At 37.6% G+C, this 14,996-nt stretch overlaps 1 long non-coding RNA gene across 1 annotated transcript in view; it reads right to left on the reverse strand.

The window, feature by feature from the left end:
* Positions 1-1,588: 1,588 nt before the first annotated feature.
* LOC144984144 (uncharacterized) overlaps positions 1,589-14,996 on the reverse strand; it is a 36,526-nt gene continuing 23,118 nt past the window's right edge. The window contains exons 2-4 of the long non-coding RNA XR_013647810.1: positions 5,104-5,734; positions 4,705-4,742; positions 1,589-2,124 (exon numbers count right to left, since the gene is read on the reverse strand). This is a non-coding gene — a long non-coding RNA (uncharacterized LOC144984144). The remainder of the gene's footprint in view (positions 2,125-4,704; positions 4,743-5,103; positions 5,735-14,996) is intronic.

Consider the following 14,996-nt stretch of genomic DNA (forward strand, 5'->3'; position numbering starts at 1 on the left):
ATGCCCCTTTAGTCTGTTTCAAATTAATGTGTGTTTCTGTAAAGTCACCCAGGTCTGTCCTTCAGGGAAACTTGACTTAAATCATTGATATAGAATTGTTTTTGGTTCTCATTGAAGTAGCTTCTTGGGCTTGGCTTGAAGATGTTGATTTTTTAAATGGACAGAATTTAATTTAACTGAACTTTCACACAGTTTCACAGTGTGGGCAGTTTTGGTGAATAACTTTGAGTTATGCTCATAAAATCCAAGAGTAAAGATCTGGGTTAGTATATTCAACATTGCTAGTAAAACTTCTCAAATTCCTGGCTACTAACCAGTTGGGGGCAAATGGAATAACTTTTGTTGATCTTCGACCTTTCAAAAAAACTGTGACGGTTGAGAGCATTGAAAAATCAAACAAAAACACTCAACTCTATCTGACAATTTGTTGAAATGACTGACCCTTCTTCTAAACCATGATCACGTTGTTGATTGACGATCTGATGTGCAGGCACTGAACGTGTACTTGAGAGTTGAGTGTTTGCAGTGTAAAGTTTTCCTGTGTGTGTATTAGTGCTAGTGTGAAGCAAAAAAAGGGGTCTGGACAGTGTCTCAGTGGCCAGAGAGGGATGTAAGTAATTATCAATTCTCTAAACAATACTTTGCACAATTTAATCATATTACATGCCCCTCACAGCCTCTTGAGCCCACTCCCTTTGCATTACAACTTGTGAAACACACTCGCACTGTGAGTGAGATAGAATAGAGTCTACAAAGCGACTGCAAGCTGCCTGCAATTAAGCAATCATCATCAGCAGCAGCATACAAGTGAGAACTGTGTGCATGCAGACTGCACGCTCAAGACCTAGAGCTTTAAAGAGGGTGAATTTACACCAGTGTTGTTTTTGTTTAACTATATCTTCATCCTCTTGGGAGTAATCTGTCTCATAAGCACGGTAAGCTGCCGGAGAAATCTGGATGATCTTCAGCCTGCTCAAAAAAAATTCTGCTGTTCCAGACAATCTGCACAAAGGGGATAAACTTGTTTGTTAGTTTTGTGTATCAAGAATATACTCCTTTCTTAAGTTTCTAATACATATTTTATATACAGTTTAGGATCATTAAAACCTTTTTTTGTTGTGTATTAAAATAGTGTTGTGTACAACTCGGCTCTTTCTGTGCAATAAGCACAGAGAGCTATGCCAGGTGTAGGGAATAAACATGTCCAGTATGAGTTGTATGAGATATCCCCAAAACACAAAAGTGTGAAAAGATAATTTAATACAGAAATATTTTAAATGTGCCAATGGCACCATTAGTATCCTTAAGAGGAAGTTTACTGTCTGAGTGTGACAGATAATAGTGTGTATGTTCATTGTGTGTGAAAGCCCTTGAAGAATAACCACAAAAAGTTAAAAGATGTAAAAAATATATGTATAGTTTTCTTCTTCATGCAGTATGCAAACTGAAACACCGGTAAAACGTTTTAACAGTTTAATCTCACTTGACAAACATACAAATAAATGATTTAATAAAACCTTGGAGATTTATTATTTTCATATTTCTTTTAATAAATGTTCTTGTTTTCTTTCAAATCAGAGTCATTTAGTTGGGGCAAAATTTATTTTTTTAATTAACTTTTTGTATTGTTTTTTTTGTACATATTTTATATTTTACTTATTAAAAACTTTTGACATGAGCATAAATAAGGCATTTATTTACTTTAATACTCAAAATGTTGTCTACGACCTTTTACATCACCATTTCACTAAAATTACTAGTAAAAAAATACAAATTTTAAATATTATTACAATTTCAATAACTTAGAGTTTTATTTCAGTTGCATGTTACGTAGCAAACTGATATATAAATCATTTTGCAAATCCTTCAAAAATGTTTGCCAGCAAAGCTGATATGTAGTGTTTTAACTTGCAAGGTTGCATCGCATATCACCACCTCCAGAGCGAAGAGCCACAACAGCTGAGGGCTGGAATGGGAAAGTGGACTGGCTAATGGAATAGCAGGCTGCATGCTAATGTGTTTTGCCAGAATGGCAGAGAATGTGTGTCATGCAAGGGGAAGGCCAGAAGGTAGACGCTGTGCTTCACTGCGCTGTCCTGCCCACGGCCTTGTCAACTGATCTATCTGCAAAGAGAGAGGAAGAGAAACTGATTAGCTTAAGAGGGCCTGAGGGCTTCACCGCAGTATCACAACAAACAATTATGTCCTAGAAGTGGTGGAAACGCAAGTGCATTTGTGCAAAAGCCCATAAACGTAGCCTCACGTGCAAAAAAAAAGGTTTTAGGGGTAGAATAGCTTATTAGAGTCGAAAGCAGGACAGTAACCTCTGAGTTTTTTTTTATCCATATTCTAAGATTTCAGCTGGTTTTGCTTTAATACACTCGCAAAACAGCTACAACAGGCTCTTCAGGTCACAAACACATTCCTGTTGTCTTTAAACTTGTGTAAAACTTGAGCAATTCGTTGCAAACTTTAAACATGTTAATTTTATAAAATAGAAAACAGAAAATTCTGTAACTAGAAATGTGCAGATCATCAGGTTTTGTAAAAAATGGATGGGATCATACTAGATTTCTCTTCAACCCACTTTTTTCCAAGGACACTGTCTTGTTTTATCTGTCTATCTTAAACTCTTATGTTTATTTTCATTTGTTTAAAATAAAAAAATTAAATTAAAAAGTTGAAATAGTTGGGGTTAAAATACCTTTTAAAATACTTAGAAATACAAGCTGCACTTTTAAAAATTGTGGGCAAGTTTAAAAACACTTTCAAATGTTTAAAACTTGGAAAATGTAGGGCAGAATATATTCCAAAATATATTAAAAATATTAATAAAATGACCAACAATAAAATGATTACCGTAATTCACCTGAACCCAAAATTACTTTTAAAGGATTGAATTTAGAAAAATAGAGAAGCTCCCTGCTTAGCAGGCTGTGGGGCACAGACAAAGCACTGGCGTTAGGTTGCACTGCAGTGGCCTTTTCTCAATATTATAGACACGTACACGTACACACACACACACACACACACACACGCACGCACGCACGCGCACGCACGCACACACACACACACACACACACACAAATGCATTCTCTGCAGTAAGTAAGTAAGTCCCTTTTGTTAAAGGCACACAGGAATGGGGCAAAAATAGGAAATAGATCATGTGTGTTTACTTAAGTGATTTTCAGATTAAAACAAAAGTGCAATAAAATTTTAGGTTTTTATTAAACAAAAATAGAAAAATAAAGAAGGATTTCATCGGCTACCTCAGCAAAGCTCCAAACTGCCACTCTGCACATGTGCCAACACGAAAATATTCAACTGTAAAAATGAAAAAAACCCCTCTACTTTCTTTTTATGCTTTATAGTTAAGTAATGACACATAATCACCAGAATTTATGGAGTGCATATTGCGTTTTTTATCATCATCAGTGTACTTATTATCCACTCAACAGCAGCCCAGATGTAGTAAAGGTTAGTAACACACTCATTACTTGTCAACAATGTCCAGAGCTCTTGTCAAGCTGATGATTAATGACCCTCCCACTCGGATAATATTGCTTTAACATGATTTCTAATAGACCAATTCAGACTACTACTAACGAATCTTTGGATAAAACACAGAACATTGACACTTGTGCAACATATATGAAGTGGATGAGAAATAGCAGAAGCCCACAACCCATTTGTTGTTTGGTTACGATCTAATCCTCTGCTGTGTAAAGACTTAGTGTGACGGTTTAGCACCTGAGATTATGATGTGCTTTTGCTTAATTCAGAATAGTAGCAGGAATTCAGATTTTTTTTCTTTAGTTCTAGAGAAAATAAACTTCCTTCACCACTCATTTATATCTGAATACATGCATTTATGTTTGTTTGTTTTTATCCTCCCAAACATGTATTTTTGCCGGGCATGACAAAAACTCTCTCTAGCAGCATAGACACGACACATTATCTCAATTTCAGCTGCGGCATATTAGCAATAACAGAGTTTTAAGGCTGTTCAAAACTTTAATGGAATCAAAATATTCTCTGCTCATAAATGTACCTGCTTTTTTTTTTTTTAATTATCTTTGGATCTGCAGTATTTCTAGCTGATGTGCACTTTTCTGAAAATTTATTTGCACTTTGAGTATCAGTGATTGCACTGGAGGGTACTTGTGTGTGTGCATTTATGTGGTTGCACGTCTGTGTGTTTCTGAGCGCACTGCATGGTGTTTAAGGTGTTGGGGGGGCCCAGTAGGGACTGCAGTGGGCGATCTTAATTCAATTTAAAGCTCTGTGTTTTGACAGGAGTTAAGAGTTAGCTGGAGTGGCAAGAAGGCTCAACAGCCTGCACCGAAAAATTGGAAGCACACGCTTATAAGCATGTGCCGGTGAACACACAAGATGAGAGCATTAAACAGTTGTATTTGTTTCAAGTATATCTTTAGTAAGTCCTCACAGAAAGAGAAATTTTCAATGTCAATTTGCGCGGCTGTGGCTTTCACAATGCTGCAACAATGCCAGGATGCAATATTAAATAATTTGATATGAGGAAAATATTTGAATAACTAGCATCTAATTGTGCAGATAGGAAATGCCTTAAGGTACAAGCAACAGTGTTGTCCACAATAAAATGCTGGCAATAAGCATTAATAAAAAATGCCACAAATTAATGAACTCCCACTTGCACATAAGATTAAATTGTGTCTTACAAACCTGCAGTGTGCTCATGTGTGGAAATGTTTGTGCCCTCCCTGGAGACAGAAAGCAATTTGTTATATATTTCCATAGAGCCCAGAATGTATACAGTTTTAATATCTCCTATTAAGAGGAGGAGGTATGCATAAAAATGATATGGCCAAGGTGTGCATTCGTTGTGCAAAGGGCAAAATACGCTTTACGTGTGTTTGCGGTCAGATGTGCGTTTGTTTGTGTACAATCTGGACTGTGTTTCACCAGAGTGTGTCAGTGTATAAATTGAAGTTATAGGAGGGAGGGAGATGTAGCTGGGTGCATGTGATTGTGGTGGACTGGTATAGGTAGGTTGGTTATGAGGCCTATCTGTTTCTTCCCTTCCCATCGTCTGGTTTCCTGCCATTGATCAGAACAACTCACCTCCTCCCCCTCTTCTCTTCTTCCTCCGCTGATGGACAGAAAGAAACCTGATCACCAAGCAAGGAATGGAGGTGGAGTGGGAGGGGGATGCATCAGCAAGAGAGGGAAGAGAAGAAAAGGGTTAAAGGCATCAGTGCCGTCTGTAGCCTCCTCTGTCAACTGTGCATAAAACCCTGCAAAGAGCCACATCACAAATGGGGTATCTTTTACTACCTAATCTAATTTCTCCATTCCTTTTGGCTTTACTGTAAAATGAAAAGATCTCCTAACTCTTTGGCCGTGTGTGCGTGAGTGGAGGAGACAGAACTGGAGACGACAAAGACCAAGTTAAAAAAGATTGTTAGTGGAGAAGTGGGAGCACTGAGGAGTGCGAGTGTTTTCCCTGGAACAGATGTCAGGGGGGTGTCACTCACTCATACGAGAGCCCTGTTTGCCGTGGCACCCTCAGAGCCATAACACAACCTCCCACCATCCTCTGACACACGCATCTACGCTCACACACATCCACATGCTGCGATTTGAGTGGCAGTTGCTCTGCTGCACCCGCCTGCAGAGGGGGGTCATCACCCCGTCCATCTGTTCCTGATTGGCCCCCGATGTGGAAGGCAGTTGCCTTTACAAAGTCCAGCACCTTGAACACACAAAATTTGGGTGGAAATCAGTGTGTTGATCTTTTTCTCATGAGGCAGATTAAAGTCTCTGAATTCCATGTAAATGTTAAACATCAGAGTGAGGAACGTCAGCTTTGGAACAGAGCTGAACCTCTGCTGGGCTTCTTCAACTTGACACCCCAGAGAAGACTTATGATGCTTCTTTCTTTATAGTGTCATTAAATTATCAGCAAAGTAGAATAAATTCTGTTATTGACATGGTATACACAAAGTGATCTATAAGTAAAACATTGAAACCCTAACTGGTTGATTTCAACAAGTACTTTCTTAAAAATATTTTTTCTTTCTTAAATCAATTTGCTGAAATGATTCCAAAATTAACTTTATTTTGTTTTGTTTATTTAAAAAAAATCTGAAAGTTTTTCTCTCAATTTCAGCTCTTTTATAACCCTAGCTAGACATCATCTCAATACTGCAATCTGATAGGACCACACAGCCTGCTCCTTAAACCCCTGCAGGCTCTGGCCTTTACTGTCATTGCCTCACTAACAAATGATTAAATCCTGTCTTCGCGTCACAGCCACAAAGCAGAAATTGAAGGAACAGAGGGGCGGATGTGTTGATGAGGGTAAATTAAACATGGCATTGTTAGTGCATGAGGCCTGCTGTTGGCATAAACCATAAAGATAAAGGCTAGAGAAATTCCAACAGGTATTTTTTTTCACTGTTTTCCTTAGAGTATTTATGACATTTAGAATTGAATGGTAAATATTTCAACAACATTTAGTCAGCGACTGTCAGCAGCTTTTTAACAACTCAATCTTTAGAATAAGCTGGAAAAACCAAATGCTGAATTATTTGTAATTTAGACATCAAAACAACTTTGAGTTGTTTTTTAAAATTATTATTTGCACTTTGAAAATTTCTGATTTGTTGGCGTTGTATAAAATGAGCTTTCTATTACACATTTGCATCCTTTAAGGTGATAACAACCTTTCATTTAGCTCTAAAATGCAAACCTGTGAAGAATAATAGAAATTAGAGAAATTACTAGAAACAAGAAGGTGGATGGATAATAACATGATGACATGAATCCTTAAAGATGATTTTTTTTAATAAATACATATAGAATGCACTGTTTGTTGCTAATGATTGAAGGTAAAATTATTGCACAAATATATCCATTAGCCTTAGGCTGGTTTAAGCTCCCACTCTGTGGTTTATCCCCATCTGCTGAGCTAATAGAATCAAAAATGAATTTATTCCCAGTCACTGAAGCAGTTTTTAATGAGAGGCACATTCTCAGTTATTGCCAGCAGTGTCTTTACCACCCAAGAGACCAACATTTACTCACTAATGACATCACATCGTCCTGCTAACAGTTATTAAAATCAACAATGCTCATACAGTATGTGTAGAGTGAAGATTTTTTAAATTGTGAAATATAAATAATTCCTAAAAGATCATCACAAAATTTTGGAGCTCTTCAATTAAGTGGAACATTTGTCTATTGTTTTAGTTGGAGCAGATTTACGTGATCAAAATGTAATTTGTTTTAAATAAAACCTTTAACCTGCCTAAAAGCATTAGCCATTGTAAGTGGATTATAGTCTGTTGAGGCGTCAATGTTGTGTTGGTCACCGGTGGAAAAGGGGGTATTGCGCTGTGTAAATAAATGATTTAATGCTTTAAAACCTTTCCCTTAATTCAGCTGGAGTAAGTTCACAAAAAAAGAAAAACTCTCAAGGCTATGCGTAGGAAATTAGATGATTTCATTTTCCTCGACCTGAGAGGGAGTGCAAGGGAGAACAGCAGCTGTTGTATTTGCAGGAGTTAATAAATGTCATGGACAGAAATTGAAGTTTATGCCCATGACCGGTGTACACACCCTAGTTGAGGCCGCACAAAACTCACTGCATTCTCTTGGGAGAGCCATGAATACTCGATATGCTTTTCCTTAAATTCTTCTTTAGTTAGTGTACCCTTTTTTGTACATTTTGATATTTTAGTTTAAAATGTGCGTATAAGAAATGGTGGACTACCGTAAAATTTTTGGCAGGTTAAAAAGTATTCAAGTAAATTTAAAAAGTCCATTTATTCTAAGACAACCATTGGAAGTTTCCCAATGTTCTTTTTTTTTGGGTGGGGGGGTTGAGCCTCACTTAAAATGCTATAAATTTTCTTAACGTTGTAGCAAACTTTAACCTAGAACTTCACGCTCCCACTCATCTTTCTCAATAAGAAAACCCTCAGTTGACTAATATATTTTGTCAGTAATAAATTAAATTTTCTTTTGAACTGAGCATCCTTCAGACCTACAGGTCCCTGTCATGCATATCCTCTTTGCGCTAATTCAGCTCTAATGCATTGAGTGGAGGTGTACCACTGTTTGGATAATCTCTCAGTTTATCAAAGCCCCTCGCTGACAGCCCCCCTCATTAGGCTGAAGCCTCAACAGGTGTCCAAACAGCGGCTAATGGAGCCTGCGGCCTAAGTTGGAAAGATGAAGCTGTGCTTCTTTTTTTGTCCGTGCAAGATTTCTCACTGCAGGCAGCTCAAAACCCAAATAAGGGGCAAATTCGTAACAGGAACAGCTCTCACCGTTCCCACTCTTTGCTTTTCTGCACGCATATAGTAGGCCATCAAATAAAAATAATTTTTTATAACTATTATTATATATTGTATATTGTGCAAAATACAACATTTGGCTGCTTGGGGCAAATGCAACTAGATATGTGTAAAAAAATCATTACAAAAGTATTATTGGTGCAATAGCTTTAATCCTATAGTCCTGATAACAACTTGTGTGTTTTTTACTAATATGTTCTTCCCTTTGGAATGAGACACTTTTGTAATTTCCCCTTTTTCCAGAGGAGTAAATGCATAGACGGATGGATGCAAAAGCTTTTTAAAAATGTAATCTGCACAAATGGCGCAACTGTCTTTTCAAAAATATTTTTATTTAGCCAGTAAAGCCTGAGGCAGCTATAATAAAACAAGCTGAAACAGGTGAAAAACAAAACCTGAAGAACACAGAGAAGTTGCAGAACTAGAAAGGCCAACAACAGTGTGTCTGCTCTACAGTGTGTGAGCAGCAGGCAAACTACGCATGTGACGGTGTGCCTGTCAGCTAACTGGGATGGCTGATCACTTTACACCAAGCAGGCCTAGGTGACGATGGCACAGGCCCGAATGTAGACAGCCATAAACAAAGCAAGCCCTTTCTAATCCTGAGAGGCTTCTTTGTGTACTTCATGCTGCACAAACTGTTTTGATGAATCTCCCGACCCCTGACCCTGTGACGACGGATGGTGCTCTGAGGGGAAATGTAACCAGAAGGCGGTGGATTGCTCGGCCATCCTGTTTGGGAAATTAAATGGGGCTTTAGCTAAATTATAATAGTTCTTTTGCAATCACTTTTTAGTCAAACAGAGCAAGGAGCCTAAAAAAACAATTAAGTTGCTGATTTAAGATGAAATTTTGATCAGTTTAGATCTAAATTCTCAAACTTTTAAAAAATAGTGACGTTTTTTTTTCCTCATAAGTATTTAAAGCTGTGTCTTGTGATACAGTAACAGCTTCTCGGGCCATTACTGTCTTTCATTAATAGACTGAAAGGCAAGGCAGCCAGAGTAAAAATGGATGTGGTTAAACATCTGTTGCCCAGACACAATCACTTGTCATGAAATGCAAACTACATTTCTACCACATCACACAAACACTCCCACAGGATTACGGTGAACATCAATCACTAACTTTATTGAAAACCTTATTGTCAGTTTGCAAAATGAGAAGTGAAAATCTAAATTTGAAACGTTTTATTTATCAATATGGGCGTTACTTAAAGGGCAATTTATGTTTTCAAAGATAGAAGACTAGAATTATTTACTCTCATTAACATTTTTTGGTTTGTTCATTAACAAATCAACTTTAAGGATGTAGCAGTGTAATCATTTGGCTCTCTTTTTCTGCTTTTACTAAAATGCAAAACCACCACAAAAGAGTCCACAGAGACACAGTCAGTGCACACACTTGCAGACACACGTACACACAAGTCATGTCTCCTTGCACAGAGCCTGCTTGTGAGAGTGCAGCGTTTGTGAACCTGACAGTGGAAAATATGAGCTCCTTCCTCAGCCTCTGCTTGGTCTTGGCATTTTGATTTGTTTGACAGGAGAGAAAATTATAACAGCAGGGGAAAGAAATATAAAAATATGAGTGGTAATACTTTCAAAACAAAGTTGTTTTCCTTGCTGTCTTTGCAGAATCCATAGTGTGTCTGGGGTTACATCTGCATGTGTGTTTATGCATTTGCTGTGCATGTGTGTGGTTTAGGATGGTCCTCCTTAACTATGAATCATCTTCACTGATTGACATGCTGAGTTTGTTAATTGTTTATCTGTATATCGATTTTTTTCAAAGTCATAGATTTTTTTTGTGGCTTTCCAAACATTTGTCTGCCTCGATTCCATCCTCCTCGTTTCATTCCTGTATTTATTTACGCACTGCGCTTTTGCTTTGATTCTTTGAGTTTGAGGTTAGTTTGTTGTAATGAACTCCTCATACTTTGTTGAAAGCCTCATTATCCTCTCGTCTGAATCAGTCACTGACATTTTCAGAGTAAACTTTCTCATCGAGGATGATGGTTGACTTGAGGAAACCAAAGACAAACTGCACTCTGATTATGCTGCCGTCTGACATATTCACATGACGGAGAGGAGAGAATGTACCACAAAGATGTAAGACATCCTTTGGTTCATGTCATAACACATTTGCATCCTTATTACTAAACATGTTTTGTTGTTCGGACCTCTGAACATTATTTTAATTTCAAGCCCCACATTGTCCTCGTTTTCCACCATTCATTGGTAGGCAGCTCACGATTCAATTTGATCACAATTCAGGAGGCAACGATTGGATTATGAAACGATCATCAATACATCCTGAATCTGATTTTTTTTGGAAATGTTTTCTCTTTACCACAATAGACCAATATAACTTACTTTTATCCACCAAAGTGCATTTTTAAGTAAAGACAAGATCTTTATTCTTGTTAAACATTTATTAAGAACATACAAATTCTGACATGAAAAATATTACATTTGGCAGTCAAACTTTTTCGCAGCACCAAAAGGCAAAAACTGTCCCTGAACTCAACAACCTAAAAGACAACAATAATGTTACTTTTTATCATTGGGCTAGCTTTAAAGGAATGCTCTTAAACTCATATTAAACTGGATAAAGTGTCTGTAGAACAGTAACCTTGCTAAACAAACAAATAAGGTGCTTTTTTGAGAAATAACATGATACTTATAATAAATATAGGAAGTCTAAAATGCTTTTTTTGATTGTCGGAAGTGCTTGCAGCAGAACTTATTGAAGCCACTCTCACGCAAGTAGCACCCGGAGAATTTCCTCCATTCTCCTCCTGATGGAACCGTACCATGAACAAATTAGTTGTGTTCCCTACATATTTAATTTTGGTGTGGCAAAAGTAACACACCGTCTGACTTTTGTCCAAGTCCTAATGACTGTCAACACTATAAAAGCCAAAATGCTTCGAAATGGTGACTATAAGTGAAGACGGGGCAGATCGGATGACACGATCTGCAAGGTCAACCATGTTTGTTCATTCTTTTATTCTTTTGAATCATTGTGTGTGAATATGCCTACACTTGGACTGTTATGTGCAAATGTCTGGGTGGTTTCATTAATTCATTCATCTAATGAACTCGTTTTATCCCTTTCGGGGTCATGGCACTGCCGGAGCCTATCCCATCCACTCGTGGGCGAAGGCAGGGGACATTCTGGACAGGTCGCTAGTGTGTCGCAGGGCCACAAATCACACACCCGTGCACACTCACATTCCCACCTAGGAACAATTTTAGTATACCAGTTAACATATGAAGCATATTTCTGGGGAATGGGAGGAAGCCGGAGTCCCCAGAGAAAACCCACGCATGCACGGGGAGAACATGCAAACTCCACACAGAACGGTCCCCCATTGGTGTTCTGTTTCAGGTCCCGCAGCCAGGACTTGAACCAGGGGCCATCAAGCTGTGAGGAATGAACGCTGCGCTACCATGCATGTTTGTGTGCTCTTCAAAAATGTCAGAGTGAAGAACTTTCCATGTTTAGTAGCACTTCTTACTTTTACTTTAAACCATGTTAACTTGCTCAGGCGGTAAAGCAGGACATCCAACAATCGAAGGGTTGGCGGATCGATCCCCGCTTTCCCCAGCCAGCTGTCGCCCCCCCGAGCACGGCCAGCCTGCAGCTCACCGCTCCCCCCAGGGGATAGATCAAAATGCAGAGAAGAATTTCCCCATTGTGGGATAAATAAAGTATCCAGTTTATTTTTTTTTTTGGATTATCAATTATTTAAAATTCATAAAACAATTTAGAATTGTTTTTGGTTCAAAATGATTGAGCCAAAATCAATTCCACTGGTTTTGTTGATACATTTCCCCCACACCTTTTTTTTTTTTTTTTTGGTGCAATAAATCTAACAGCTTCTTTAGCACATTCAAACCCAAAAATATCTACTATACATATTATACCATAACTATAGAATAAAAAAAAGGAGCTGGAAATTATTTTAGGATAACACCATGACCGTATTCTTGCACTGCATCTACAATGCACGTGCAGTGACGGTTGAGCTCAGAGTATTGTACTGGGATGCAGAATCATCAGAGAATTAGAGAATCGTGGACGTTTTATAAATGTCTTCAGGCATTATATCCTGCTTATCTCCAAATCCAACTGTCACTGTGCTGTTTGACAAAGTAAAACTTCTGCTTCCCTTGAAATCTAAGTCGTGTTTTGACACAGAACAGTTTGACAATTTCTTTTTTCATAGAAATATGAGAACATAAATAATAAATGTTTTGCCTTGTCTAAAAAAAACGTTGCGTTGTTGTTCCTACAGAATGGTTAACACCTACAGTACCAAGTGGGCACAGTCTTTATTAGAAGAGGCAATTCCATCCATCATGTCAGACAGGCTGTGGAGCAGCGACCCACAAGGATTAAATGACTGTTCTGTGTTTGGGCTGTGGGAGTCGATAGCTGGACATCCCTTAGATGGCAGAAAATAACCCAAGTTGTTCGAGTCTGTTAAAAAAATGAATGCTGATTTGATGCGATTTTGTAGCATATTCTCCCAGAGTGTTAGCTCACTGGAGAAAAACAGTGAAGATGAGGGAAGAGGAGGACAAAAAGTGAGACAAAAAGATGTAAGCTAACAAAATCTTGTTTAAAAGGGCATAAGGAAGTGAAGATGGAGAAGAAAAAAAGGAAAATACGAAGAAAGTGAGTGAATGAGAGTCAGTTTTAGGAGAATCGATAAAGCCTCTTCCACTGGGACAAAGCTAACAGCAAAGTAGACCTTGGATCTCAGGTGTCCAGTCGATGGCTGATGCATTAGGCTGCTGATACGCTCTGCTTTGGGTTCAAACACACATTTTCTTAATACAACATGAACCCATTTCCCCCCCTCATTAATCATGTAACCTGATTACAGCTGGAGGTCTGGCCTGTTCTAGAATCTGCTCCACTCGCTGCCTTTCATTTCTCAGACACACAGAATACACACAAGCAGGCAGCTTTAGAAACTCAAAAATTTTCATCTGCTGAACATTTGACACATTAAATGAGTCAAACTAAGGCTTCTGACTGTTCAACTTCTATTTGGAAAATTAATCTATATGATTTTTTTTATACTTTAAATTGGTCTCATCATCAAGGTTGAGACAAGTCTACGTTTACACAGCAGTCATTGCCGCTTTGTGAAGATATGAGCATCGTTGACATTTATTGTCCATCAGGATGACAAAAAAACACTAGTTTTCAATTTTTAAGATTAAAAGGAAACATTGAAAATGTATACAGATGGGATTTTTAATTAGTCTTATTTGTCTACTTTGTTTTGGTTCTGTTTCTTTGTTTTCATTATTTTGACAGTAGCTTGGTTGTTTTTTTTAGTTCCTCATAGTTAATCACTATAGCCCCACATCCCCATGTGTTGTGAGTTCAAGTATCATGAAACACGGTCTTATGCCACAATATACTAGGAAATGCATGATGTTGTTTAACTGTGTGATGCGGAAACATCTCATTTCCAGGTAAAGCAACTGATTCTACAATGACAGCTTTCTTCTTGAGTACATCTGTATTTGGAATTAAAAAAAACCCCAGCAGATGCTTGGCAAGAATTGTGCCGTTAACACATGGACCATTTGAAAAACATGTCAAAATGATTTGCACTGAATTTTTTGTTGTTTTGTATTGAAGGTAACCAAATTTGTATAAAAATGTATGTGAGTATAGTTATAAGACCAATTGAACGGGTATTGTTTTTAAGCTTTTTTTTTATCCCCTTTAATGTTCATATTTGCTTCTTCCGGTTGTAGATTATACTTTATCTAGAAGGAGGGAATGAACTGTGTGCAATATGTGCAATCCTGACCAAACTGTTGTGTTTCATTGGTGGAAATACATTCAGGCGTCAATGAGTTGTGAATTCCAGGAAAGACCAATGCCGCTGTGTTTAATTCAGGGAGAGACTTTTTTTTGTGTGTAATTTCAAGTTTTTTTTTCCTCATGGTTCTGTATGTGTGTTTGTGTTTTGTGTGAAGTTTGAACTTTTGTTACATATAATGCTTTGGTCCAAACCCAGATAAATAATGTTTAAGATTTCCTAAATTAGATTAAAATACATTTCTTTATTTACTTATTTGAATGATCAGTGTTACATATTTAAAAGGTTAAACTGTTAGGAATTAACTGCTTTTCTGTTATGCGGATTCTCTCATAAGCAGAGCTAAAATAGTTTCACTGATAAATCAGGAGATAGTTTCCAGTAAAACAGAAGCATAAGAAGCTTTATCTGAAAAACATAAGCATATAGTTTCTATGCGTGTGTGTTTACGTTGTTGCTTGGAGGGCATCATTGGATCAGTTAAGGTTGGACTTACATGCCTGACAAAATGTCACAGATACCCCCACTGCGTCCGTCACTCAGTACACACACATACCTGCATGCATAAACCCCAAAGACAAGCCCTTCCACACAACACACACTCCTATGTGTGCACTTAAAGCTAACCAGAAACATGTTTGAAACCAATCACAAAACATTTTGTACACATCAGCTTGATTTTTTTTTACTTTTTACTGGAAAATTCTTTTTGTTTTAGAGGTGCAGATTTATATCTATACAACAAGGCGTAAATGCAGAAAATATGTGGAAATGTATTCTTGATATACATAAATTATACC

This window comes from Oryzias latipes, chromosome 15, assembly GCF_053564925.1.
Source record: "Oryzias latipes strain Hd-rR chromosome 15, Olatipes_Hd-rR_3.1".
In the NCBI taxonomy this organism is placed as follows: Eukaryota; Metazoa; Chordata; class Actinopteri; order Beloniformes; family Adrianichthyidae; genus Oryzias; species Oryzias latipes.